Source organism: Pelophylax lessonae (genome assembly GCF_965119305.1).
Source record: "Pelophylax lessonae genome assembly, chromosome: 3".
Taxonomy (NCBI): domain Eukaryota; kingdom Metazoa; phylum Chordata; class Amphibia; order Anura; family Ranidae; genus Pelophylax; species Pelophylax lessonae.
Genome location: NC_138770.1, coordinates 228,253,149 through 228,265,719, shown reverse-complemented (window position 1 = coordinate 228,265,719; position 12,571 = coordinate 228,253,149).

The following is a 12,571-nucleotide window of genomic DNA, read 5'->3' as shown; positions in this document are numbered from 1 at the left end:
ATCGAGGCAGATACCCTTAAGGAGACAATCCTGTCTTCCTTCCCCGTACTCCTCCAGAGTGTGGCCTATATTGCGGACGCTTCAGCAGAGTCAGTTCGCATGTCAGCAAGATCCTCAGCCCTAGCCAATTCAGCAAGAAGAGCTCTCTGGCTGAAAACATGGCAGGGAGACGTAGGATCAAAGGCAAAACTCTGCGGTATACCTTTCACAGGGGATCTTTTGTTCGGCCCCGAGCTTGAAAAGTGCTTAGACCGAACAGCGGACCGCAAGAAGTCCTTTCCGGTCAAACAAGCACGAAAGGAATTTTCTAAAAAGAATTCTTATTCACAAAAGAACTTCTCTGTCCCTAAAAGATTTGAGGGACAAAGGAAACCATGGGTCCAAAGGGGTAGGGGCCGAGGAGGAGCTATTTTTCGCCCTCCTGAACCCCCCAAGAAATCACAGTGACACACTCACCACAGTGGGAGGAAGATTGGGGACCTTCCTCACACAGTGGGAGGAGATCACCTCCAGCCAGTATATACTACAGATCATACGAAGGGGATACCGGCTGGAGTTCTCAACTACCCCAACCCACAGGATGTTTGTAACCGAGCTTCCAAAATCCGAAAGGAAGGCCTCGGCCTTACTATCCTCCTTAGAGGACCTAGAAAGACAAAGAGTCATATGCAAGGTTCCTCCAGGACAACTAGGAAAAGGGCTTTACTCACATATTTTCGTGGTACCCAAAACTTCAGGGAAATTCAGACTCATCCTAACATACAAAAGATTCAGGATGGAGTCAATTTTTTCAATAAAAACCATTCTCCCCCCCAGATTGCTTTATGGCCTCCATAGACCTAAGGGATGCTTACCTTCACATTCCGATCTCAGAAGAGAGCCAGAAGTTCCTCAGACTAGCCATAAAAACGAAGGAAGGCGAAAAACACTTCCAATTCCAGGCTCTTCCTTTCGGGCTATCCTCTTCCCCCCGCATATTCACAAAGGTCCTGGCAGAGGCCCTGGCACCAATGCGGCTCAGAGGAATATCGATAATTGCATATCTGGACGACCTGCTCCTGTTTGCATCTTCACAGGAACAATTGTCCAAGGACCTAGTGGAGGCAAGACAGTTCCTAGAAAGCCTAGGGTGGCTATTGAACCTAGAAAAATCCAACTTAGTCCCATCCCAGAGAGTCACATTTCTGGGTTACGAGTTGGACTCCACACTACAACAAGTATTTCTGCCCTGGACAAAAAGCCAGAAGATAGACACGGCAGTCAGCCTTCTACAGAACAACCAAAACATCTCGATAAGGCAGGCCATGTCAACTCTGGGGTTACTTACAGCCACACTCCCAGCAGTTCCCTGGGCAGGACTTCACTTCTGCCCTTTATAACTATTCATACTAGAAATCTGGGACCACACACAACAATCTCTAGATGCTGTAGTGCAGACCCCAACACAGGTAAAAAGTTCCCTGTGGTGGTGGAGAAAAATGGGGAATCTGTCTCAGGGTCTCTCCTGGACTCAGACTCCATCAGCAATCCTCACCACGGATGCAAGCGGCACAGGTTGGGGGGCACATCTCTGCTCCATGCCAGTACAGGGGCACTGGGAAAGCAGGGAGTCGGGGCACTCCTCCAACTGGAAGGAGTTGAGAGCGGTGGAACTGGCCCTAAAGGCTTTTCACACGGAACTGCAGGGGCACAGGGTACAGGTCCGTTCGGACAACGCCACGGTGGTGGCTTATATAAAACGGCAGGGGGGAACAAGGAGCAAACCCCTATGGGACCTGACGGAGAAAATACTTCAATGGGCCGAGGCCAATGTACTTGCTCTCTCAGCGGTTCACTTAAAGGGGGAACTGAACCAAGTGGCCGACTTCCTGAGCAGGAAAACTCTCAGAGAGGGCGACTGGACCCTCAATCAAGAGGTCTTCAGGGCCATCACCCAGAGATGGGGTGTGCCGCAGATAGACCTATTCGCCTCTCGGGAGAATGCGAAAACAGGGACCTTCTTCTCCCTGAGCAGATGGGACGGAGCACTAGCAATAGATGCTCTCGCACAAACCTGGACTTTCCCCTTGTGCTATGCTTTTCCCCCGCCAGTACTAATACCAGCAGTTCTGAAGAAATTTCTAGAACAGGACACCGTCCTAATTCTCATAGCACCACACTGGCCCAAAAGACCATGGTTCTCCGTGCTGAAGAAGCTAGCGGTAGAACCCCCCTGGTTTCTACCAGCACGGAAGGACCTTCTGTATCAAGGCCCGGTGTTCTGCCCACAGGTGGAACTCTGGAACCTAGCAGCTTGGGTACTGAGAAAGAACTACTGAAAAGCAAAGGTTTCTCAGAGCAACTAGTAAAAACTCTGCTTACAAGCAGAAAAACAGAAACACAAGCAATTTACCTTAAGACCTGGAAATGCTTCAATCTTTGGTGCAAGAGGAACTCCTTGAGGGAAAGTAGTCTGATAACAGTAATGGAATTCCTTCAGGCGGGTGCGGACAAGGGCCTAGCCATCAGTACATTAAAGAGCCAAGTTTCCGCTATAAGCGTGTTCTTAGAAACATCTTTAGCCAGCAATCCCTGGGTGGTCCGCTTCTTCAAAGCATTAAGCAGACAGAGACCGGTCAAACATCTCCCATTTCTTATGTGGGACTTGTCAGTGGTCCTACAAGCCCTCCTTGAGGATCCCTTTGAACCTATCACGTCCTGTGACATAAAATTTTTGACCCTTAAAACAATATTTTTGGTAGCAATCACTACCGCAAGGAGAGTCAGTGAGCTAGAGGCACTCTCTATCAGATCTCCTTTTCTGCAAATTTTTGCAGATCGTATAATTTTCAAAACTGATCCGGCTTTTTTGCCCTAAGTAGTCTCTAAGTTTCATAGGGATCAGGAAATAGTTTTGCCAACCTTTTGTTCAAATCCTGTGAGGGAACAGGAGGAGAAATTTCATAAGTTAGACGTAAGAAGATGCGTTCTCCAGTACATAGCTGGAACAAAGGAATTTAGGAAGTCAGATTCCCTTTTTGTTCTGTTTTCAGGTGCTAATAAAGGCACGAGGGCATCAAGACGCTCATTAGCAAGATGGCTCAGATTAGCCATTAGCCAGGCCTACATCTCCTGCGGGAAAGAAGTGCCTATAGGTATTAGGGCTCACTCCACTAGAGCTATGGCAACTTCTCAAGCGGAAAAAGCTGGTGCTACCCCGGAACAAATCTGTCGGGCTGCAACCTGGTCCAGTTATGGAACATTCACCAAACACTACAGACTGGACCTACTCTCCGCTAAGGATCAGGCCTTTGGCCGTAAGGTCCTCCAGGCGGTAGTCCCACCCTAAAAAAGTGAGTACTCGCTGATCTCTCAAGGTGCCTGTCCTGAAAGACGATTTGGGAAAAATAGAGTTACTTACTGGTAACGTCTTTTCCAGTAGTCTTTCAGGACAGCACTGCTATCCACCCAATAAGGTCTGAACGTAAGACAATCAGAGGTTGAAGGTTAGTAAAATTAACTGTTGTGTCTCCCCAGTGGCCGGAGGTGCTCTCGAAGAACTGAGGCAGCATGCTGGCAGGGGGCTGATATCCAAGAAATTGGGGCGGTGTTTCCTCAGAAGGGAGGAGCCAGGTTCTCTCTCAAGGTGCCTGTCCTGAAAGACTACTGGAAAAGACGTTACCAGTAAGTAACTCTATTTTTTTTGCTAGGAAATTACTTATAAACCCCAAATATTATATTTTTTGTTTATTAGCGGAGATCCTAGGGAATAAAATGGCGATCGTTGCAATTGTTTTGTCACACGGTATTTGCGCAACGTGTTTTTAAACACAAATTGTTTGGAAAAAATACACTTAAATTAATTTTAAAAAAAAGCACTATATACCCTAATTTTTTTTTACATTTTGAAAGATGATGTTACGCTGAGTAAACAGATACCTAACATGTCACACTTTAAAATTGCGCACACTCGTGGAATGATGTAAGAGACTACGGTACTTAAAAATCTCCATAGGTGATGCTTTAAAAATGTTTACAGGTTACCTGTTTAGAGTTACAGAGGAGCTCTAGTGCTAAAATTTCTGCTCTCGCTCTAACACTCTTGGTGATACCTCACATGTGTGGTGTGAACACCGTTTACATATGCGTGCGTGACTCATGTATGCGTTCGCTTCTGTGTGAGAGCACAGGTGGATGGGGGCGCTTTATATTTTTTTTGTAAATTATTTATTTTATTTTTTACCACTTCCATACCAGGCCTATTCTGGCACTCCTCTCCTACATGTCAAAATCCAATTTTTTTTTTTGCTAGAAAATTACTCAGAACCCCCAAACACTATATATGTTTTTTTTTAGCAAAGACCCTAGGGATTAAAATGGTGGTCATTGCAACTTTTTATGTCATACAATATTTGCACAGCAATTTTTCAAACACTTTTTCTTTTTTTTGTGGAAGGACGCCAAACTTCGGTACTTAAATAGGCGATGATTCAATGTGCTTCACTCTAACGTTCGTGGCGATAACTCACATGTGTGGTTTGAAAGCCGTTTACATATGCAGGCACGATGTACATATGCGTTTGCTTCTGCAAGCAAGCACGCAGGGACGGGGGCGCATTGAATTTATTTATTTTTATTGTTTATTTTAATTTTATTTTTTCATTATGACACTTTCCCCTTACATTTTTTTGATCACATATATTCCTTTTACAAGGAATGTAAACATTCCTTGTGATTGGATTAGAGCATGACAGGTCCTCTTTATGGAGAAATTTGATTGTTTTTACATGACAGGGAACCGCCGGCAGAAAAAGCTGCAGGCTTCATTCAGATTTAACCACTTTAACTCCAGAACATCATATGATGTCCACCTAAGGAGAAGTGGTTAAACAGTCCCTTTATTTATTTATTTTTTTATCACCTTTATTTCTATTACAAGGAATGTAAACATACATACATTTACAGGTCCTCTTTATGGAGAGATCTAGGGGTAAAAAAAATACCCCAAATCTCTACTTTACACTTTAAAAAGTAAAAGTTGAAAAAAAATGGATCTTTTGCTTAAAAAAAAAAAAAAATATGTGTTTGCTCTCTCCCTAGACCGGAAGTGAGGTCATGATGTTCCTCTAGTCCTCCAAAGCCATACAGGTGATCAGGGATGATCTGGTCTCTGTCCACCTCTGTGACCAAAATCAGATTGTTTCTCGGGCACGCCGGTGAAAACGGTAAGCCTGAGAATTATTGGCAAGGGGCGGGAGGGTGGTGACGTCCCCTCAAGTCGCTTCTGAAAGCAATCCAGTTGCTAATGAGCCACGCGGACTGCTTTAATGAGAAAGCCAGCCGCAGCCTGGAAAAAAAATACCAGGGTTATTGCCAGTAAACCACTTGCATACTTGCAACGTATATATACCTATTGTGGTTGACAAGTGGATAGGCACAGTCACAGGAGATAACGTCTACTGCAGAAAATAGAGCAGCAAGTGTTAGGCTGCCCTCCATCCACTAGGGGGCTAACTGAGGATGTGAACTGCTAGATACTGAGAGGAAATGTGGGGGACTGTGGAAATGTAGTTCCCAAAGAGATTTAGGCTGCACTATAATTTTGTTCTTCGACTTCAACTCCCAGCTGCACTGTGGTCAATAGGAAGGGGAGTGTTGTAATGGTATAAACAAGCTGGTGAGAGGACAGAGAGAGCACTGTCAGAGAAACTTAGGCTCAGGTGGACCCCTGCACCTGGGAGACAGTGGCAGCAGCTATTCCAGAGCATCGGAGGAAATCCTGGATGCAGGTTGAGTCTGCTGCATAATTGAGGACCCATATGCTGAGCACACTGACTCCTGCTGACATATAGGAGTAAGAGGCTGCTGGCCAACCCTGCATTACATCTGGATAAAAGAGGGACAGGGTCATCTGCAAGAAACACAGTGATAGTGCCTGCATTAGATCAGGGACAATACCTTGAGTGTTCCACTATAATGGCTGAGCCCCAATGAGCTGGCCAGCAGAAGAAATAGAGTAGTATATTTGTGATTGCTAAGCAGTTATTGTGGTATACCTAGTCAGAGTTTCCCAGCACAGGGTTCAGCAGGGGGTTGTGTTTTATAATTGTTGTTTCTGCAGCATATTACTCCTATTCCTTATTCATTGCAGTATGGTTATCTTACTGTTTAACCAGTACTATTACCAATTTCTTTGTTCACCCTATTACAATATACTTTTTGCTAATACTTAATCAGTTGATGTGTCATTCTTGGTGTCTATGCACCTTGACTCATTGGGTTTTATATACAGCTACCTGATATTAACCTTCCCTGCCCAGCCAGGTGTGTCAGTGTGTCAGTGTATCAGCGTGTGTCAGTGTGTGTGTGGCGCTGTTTGCAGAGTCATTGGCACAGGAACAGAACAGGGGACTCAATATAGTGGAGTAAAAGTGACCTGCATAGCTTTCTCTGTTTGCAGTGTACTAGTGTAATTTTTAGAGCTGGAAGTTCAACACTTAGGTTGGACATACATGGTGTAAATGTTTCCTGCAACCTATTAATTTGCATGGTTCTCCTATTAACACGGACAGTGTTGACAGGGGAATCAGAAATTGTCTGCTCCCGGCGGGGGGCGGGCGGAAGAAGATAGTACTTATTGCTAGTGGCTATAGCAGCCCCAACTGTTATATTTTATTATATTTCATAGATATTTTTTTTATACATAATTTTTTAAATATTATTTGTACAGTAATTTTTCACTTTTTACCAATTAAGAAAATGATTAATATATTAATTTTTCGATATGTATATTTATTTTTTTATCAATTTTTTTATCATTTTGTTATACTTTTTTATTTCATTTTTCATTTTAAGTTAGAAAGAATATTTTGTTTAAACTGAAAAAAAATTTTTCGGCAGGATTGGCCTTTTAAATAATTTATTGATAAATACATCATGTTAAGATTATTTTGGTTTGTTGTGAATCATAGATACTAGGTCCAAGCATTTTTTGATATCACTTCTGGTAAAATGGTGTAAGAGAACAAAATTGCCCGGGTGGAAGTTTTTTTTTTTCCGGTCCCTGGGGTTCCTCTGTATGTGTTACCTGAAGTTTTCTTCCTTTTCGTTTTTAAAGCAGTGTCAGTGATGGCGCGCACTACACTCCATTCCCAGTTGACGCCTGTAAGAAGGGGAAACGCGTCGGTCGGAGAAGCCGTGCTCGTCACTTTTGCACGGTCCACGCTGTAGGTGGCTGTGCACTCCTTTATTCTTGAACGTCCCAAAATCATTTGATGGATGTAAGTGCAAAATATTTTTACTTAACCTATTTGAAGATAATGCACTATTAGTTCCTCCTTTCTCTGCATATGAGACCACATCCACTGCCGAGTGAACCTGTCGTACTGAATATATGCTCCCACTGTTGGACCCTTGATGTGTATCGGAGTTCAGTATTGAGCCTTTTTGTGTGTGGATGAGTCTCTTATGCTGCATGACCGCAGCCTTTTGGTAAGCGGCCATTATCTATCAATCAGCATGAAGGTGGATCACTGAGCACGTGGAGGAATATTTTTTTCTTTAACTTTGTTTCACTGGCTGTGGACTTTCTGTCACTGTTTCACTTATGGGACTGAATCCTTCTAATTTTTCAAGTCATTTGACTATTTATCTCACAAAGGTTACTTTGTTTCACATTGTGTTTTTACACACATTTTTACATGACTGGGCTATTAATATTCCTGGCTATGCTCTCTTTCGGAAAGACAGGGTAAAACGGAGGGTTGGTGGTGTTTGTCTCTATGTGAGAAGTGATCTCATAGTGAGTGTGAAAGATGACCTAGTTGATGGAGAGTGTGCTGAGTCTGAAGCAGTATGGGTTGAAATGTACGTAAAACAAAGATTATCATTGGAGTTTGTTATAGACCTACCAGTATTAATGAGGCGGTGGAGACTCGGCTCCTAGCACAGATAGAAAGGGCTGCAAGGGCTGGAACAGTGATAATAATGGGAGATTTTAACTACCCAGAAATTGGAGTAATGGCAAAGCTGGAACAGTTAAAGTGCAAAAATGTATAAACCTATTACAAGACAATTTTATGGCACAGTTTATTGAGGCCCCCACTAGAAATGATGGTCTGTTGGACCTGGTAATCTCAAACCATGCAGCGCTTATTAATAATGTTCATATAAAAGAACATCTGGGTAGCAGTGACCATAACATGATTTCATTTAATGTTAGCTGTAAGCAAAAAACGCATACAGGAAATACAAAAACACTTAACTTTAAGAGCTGGTCCACACTAGCGCGACTTGTCAGGCGACTTGTCAGCCTGACAAGCCGCGCTCCCTCGCGGTCCATTGACCGCTACAGGACCCGTTCTAATAGGAGCAACACAAGTCGCTCCGACTTAGAAAAAGGGTCCTGTACTACTTCGGAGCGACTTGCATAGACTTCCATTATGTGAAGTCCCTGCAAGTCGCTCCGAAGTCGTGGTGCACGGTAATGCACAAGTCGTCCCCGAAGTAGTAAGGAGTCGTGTCGCCTTAGTGTGAACCGACTCTAAGAGAGCACATTTTCCAAGGATGAGGGCTGTTCTCCAGGATTTAGACTGGGAGGGAATATTGGCATCGATGAGCACAGAACAGAAATGGGAATTTTTCAAAAAGACTTTATGCAAACTCACTGCAAAGTATATTCCCATGGGTAATACGTTTAAAATGCTAAAAATAAAACCTATGTGGCTCACAGGAAAAGTAAAAAAAAAACTATAGATAAAAAGAAAAGAGCTTTAATAAAATATAAAAATTAGGGAACATTATCATTGTTTAATTGTTACAAAGAATATAACAGAATATGTAAAAAGGAAATCAAGGACGCAAAAATTCAAAATGAAAGACATTGCAAAAGATAGTAGGACAAACCCCCAAAAAATTCTTCAAATATATTATCAGTAAAAAAGTTATGTCTGAGCATGTAGCCCCTTTACAAAATAATCAGGTGTGGGTGACTGGGAACAAAGAGAAGGCAAATTTATTAAATACTTTCTTCAGCTCGATACAGTATATACAAAGGAGCATGGGGGAGTTCATGACCATAATGAGGACAGTATTGACACAGCCCCAAATGATCCACAATGGCTCAAAAGGGTTATGGTCCAGAAATATTTAGACAGAATAAGGCCTCTTTTACACGGGCATTCCGTATGTCCGTATATCAACCCATCCGTTTGCAGGTGATATATGGACATAATGCATGTCAATGGGATTGCGGATGTCAGCGGATGACATTCGATTTGCGTCCTTTAAGTTCTTTTCCGTTTTTTTGGAAAGGAACAGAACCCTATTTTTTCTTCAGTTTAAAAAATGGAAAGGATGCAAAATCGGATGTCAGCGGTGTCATCCGCTGACATCCGCAATACCATAGACATACATTATGTCCGTATATCATCCTCAAACGGATGGGATGATATGCGGACATACGGAGCGGATGACACAAGTGTCATCCGTGTCCGTAAAAAAAAAAAAAGTGCCGGAGCGGATCGCAATACGGTCCGCTCCGTGTGAAAGAGGCCTAAGGGTGGATAAAGCGCCTGGACCAGATGGCATCCAACCACGCATCCTAAAAGAACTGAGCGCTGTAATTTCTAAGCCTTTGTTTCTAACTTTTGGGGACTCATTAAGGACTGGAATAGTACCACTGGATTGGCGTAGGGCCAATGTGGTGCCTATATGTAAAAAGGGATCAAAGTCTTTGCCAAGTAACTATAGACCTGTTAGTTTAACTTCTATAGTCGGGGAGATGTTGGAGACTTTAATAAAAGATCACATAGATGAGTTCTTGCTGGAAAAAAATATTTTAAGCAACGGACAGCATGGATTCATGAAAGACAGAAGTTGTCAAACAAACCTGATTTCTTTTTATGAGGAGGTAAGAAAAACCTTGGACGGAGGGGTGACTGTGGACGACTGGACGTAGTATACTTGGATTTTGCAAAAGCGTTTGACACAGTTCCCCACACACGGCTAATGTGTACGGTAAAGTCTACTGGCTTGGAAATATCGGTCTGTAATTGGATAGATAATTGGCTAAAAGATATAATTCAGAGAGTAGTGGTTAATGATTCTTACTCTGAATGGTCTAAAGTTATCAGTGGTGTACCCCAAGGTTCAGTGTTGGGACCCGCACTTTTTAATATCTTTATGAATGATATAGGGTCTGGGATTAAATGTAGCATTTCAACTTTGCAGATGACACCAAGCTTTGCAGTGGAATAACTTCTTTACAGGATGTCTCCAACTTACAAGCTGACCTCAATGCACTGTTTCATTGGGCAACTGAGGTTTAATGTTGATAAATGTAAAGTTATGCACTTGGGGGCTAAGAATATGCATGCATCATACATACTAGGTGGAGTAGAACTGGGGGAATCCATAGCGGAGAAGGATCTGGGTGTTCTGGTAGATCATAGGCTTAATAATAGCAATGCCAAGCTGCTGTTTCCAAAGCAAGCAAAGTCCTTTCTTGTATTAACAGAGGCATGGACTCCAGATAGAGAGATGTAATTTTGCCCCTGTACAAATTCTTAGTAAGACCTCATCTGGAATATGCAGTTCAGTTTTGGGCACCAGTTCTTAAAAAGGATATCGGGAAACTGGAGGAAGTGCACAGAAGGGCAACCAAACTGATAAGAGGCATGGAGGACCTCCGCTATGAGAAAAGATTAGAGGAACTGAATTTATTCTCTCTTGAGAAGAGGAGATTAAGGGGGGGTATGATCAACATGTATAAATACATAAGGGATCCATATAGTGAACTTGGTGTTGAGTTGTTCACTTTAAGGTCAACACAGAGGACAAGGGGGCGCTCTTTACGTCTAGAGGAAAACAGATTTCGTCTCCAAATATGGAAAGGTTTCTTCACCGTAAGAGCTGTGAAAATGTGGAATAGACTGCCTCCAGAGGTGGTTCTGGCTAGCTCACTAGATTGCTTTAAAAAAGGCCTGGATTCTTTCCTAGGTGTACATAATATAAATGGGTACTAACATTTTTTTTTTTTTTTTTTTAGGTAAAGTTGATGCAGGGAATATCCGATTGCCTCTCTGGGGATCAGGAAGGAATTTTTTTCCCCTGCAGTAGCAAATTGGATCATGCTTTGCTGGGGTTTATTTTTGCCTTCCTCTGGATCAACAGCGGGTATAGGATTGTGTATACGGGATTGTATGGTTGGGTTTTCAATACTGTTTTTTTTTTTTTTTTGGTATAACCGGATGGACTTTCAACTTCACTAACTATGTATGCCAAATATTGCTTTAGATACAACTTTTTTATATCAGTAATTATCACATGCAAATTTCTGTATGAATATTAGACAGTGCACTTTATTTATATTCATTAGTAAAACTTTAACCACTTCTGGACCAGAAGGTTTTCCCCCCTAATAACCAGGCCATTTTTTGCAATACGGCATTGCGTTATTTCAACTGACAATTGCGCAGTCGTGCAACGCTTTACTACTACTACTACTACTACAGTACTACATTACTACTGTACTAATGACACTGGCAGGGAAGGGTTTAACACCAGGGGTGATCAAAGGGTTGAATGTGTCCCTAGGGGGTGCTTTCTAACTGTAGGGGGGATGGGATTGCTGCATAAACACAGAGACCTGTGTTCCTAAAAAGGAGGAACACAGGATCCCAGTGTTCATAACTGACAGAACAGCGGTCTGCCGTGTTTACAAAATCAGACAACCGTTATGTCTCAATGGGGAGTGATCGCGGGTGCCCAAGGGCAATCACAGCCACCAGACGCACTGACTGGCACCCCCTGTAGCCAATCGGCGTTGTGCGCACCCCCACTAGCGGTCCCGCAAAACAAGGTACAGTTATGTTGCTTTGTTGGACAGAGCTGACAGTATATGTATTGCTGGTGGTTGGCAAATGGTTAAAGTATAGCTAAAGGCAAAACATTATTTTTAGTTGTGGATCGAGTGAATATGAATCAGAACACCTATCAGTTTTTATTGCTGCCTGTGCCCCCATTAGGGAGATACACCCTCTCTATTTGTCCTGTTTACTGATGTAGCACCCTCCTAGGTAGGTGCTAGAAGAGAGAATATTGTTTTTGGGTCTTTCTGCCTACCAGAGAGATTGCCAGGTAAATTAATATTGCTCTCTGCCTACCAGAGAGCAGGATCTGCTAGTGAGGTCTGCTCATGGTGCTCAGGTGCAGCTCAGCTTGTCTGAAGTGTTTTACACTGATTCAATAGGGAGGCATATTGGACAGTGGGAGGAAACCTGACAAATGAGTGCACAGGCATTTAGTACAGCTCTGGTGATTGGCAGAGGAAAGTGCAGTGGTGCATGATGGGATACCGTATAAATGCACGTGTTCTCGGGACTTTCAGCTGAAAAGTGGGGTCCCGGAGTGAGGGGGCGGCTACCCCTCCTCAGTAGAAGTTGCCATGCGGCCTCAGGTGGTCAACCGAAGGGCCCGAGAGTTAGAGAGGAGCTGAAAACAGAGGTCCTGCAGAGCTAACTGGAAGAGAGACACTGGAAACAATCTGATTCTGTATATAGTGAGTAAAGATCTGTGTCATGGAGCCTGACCT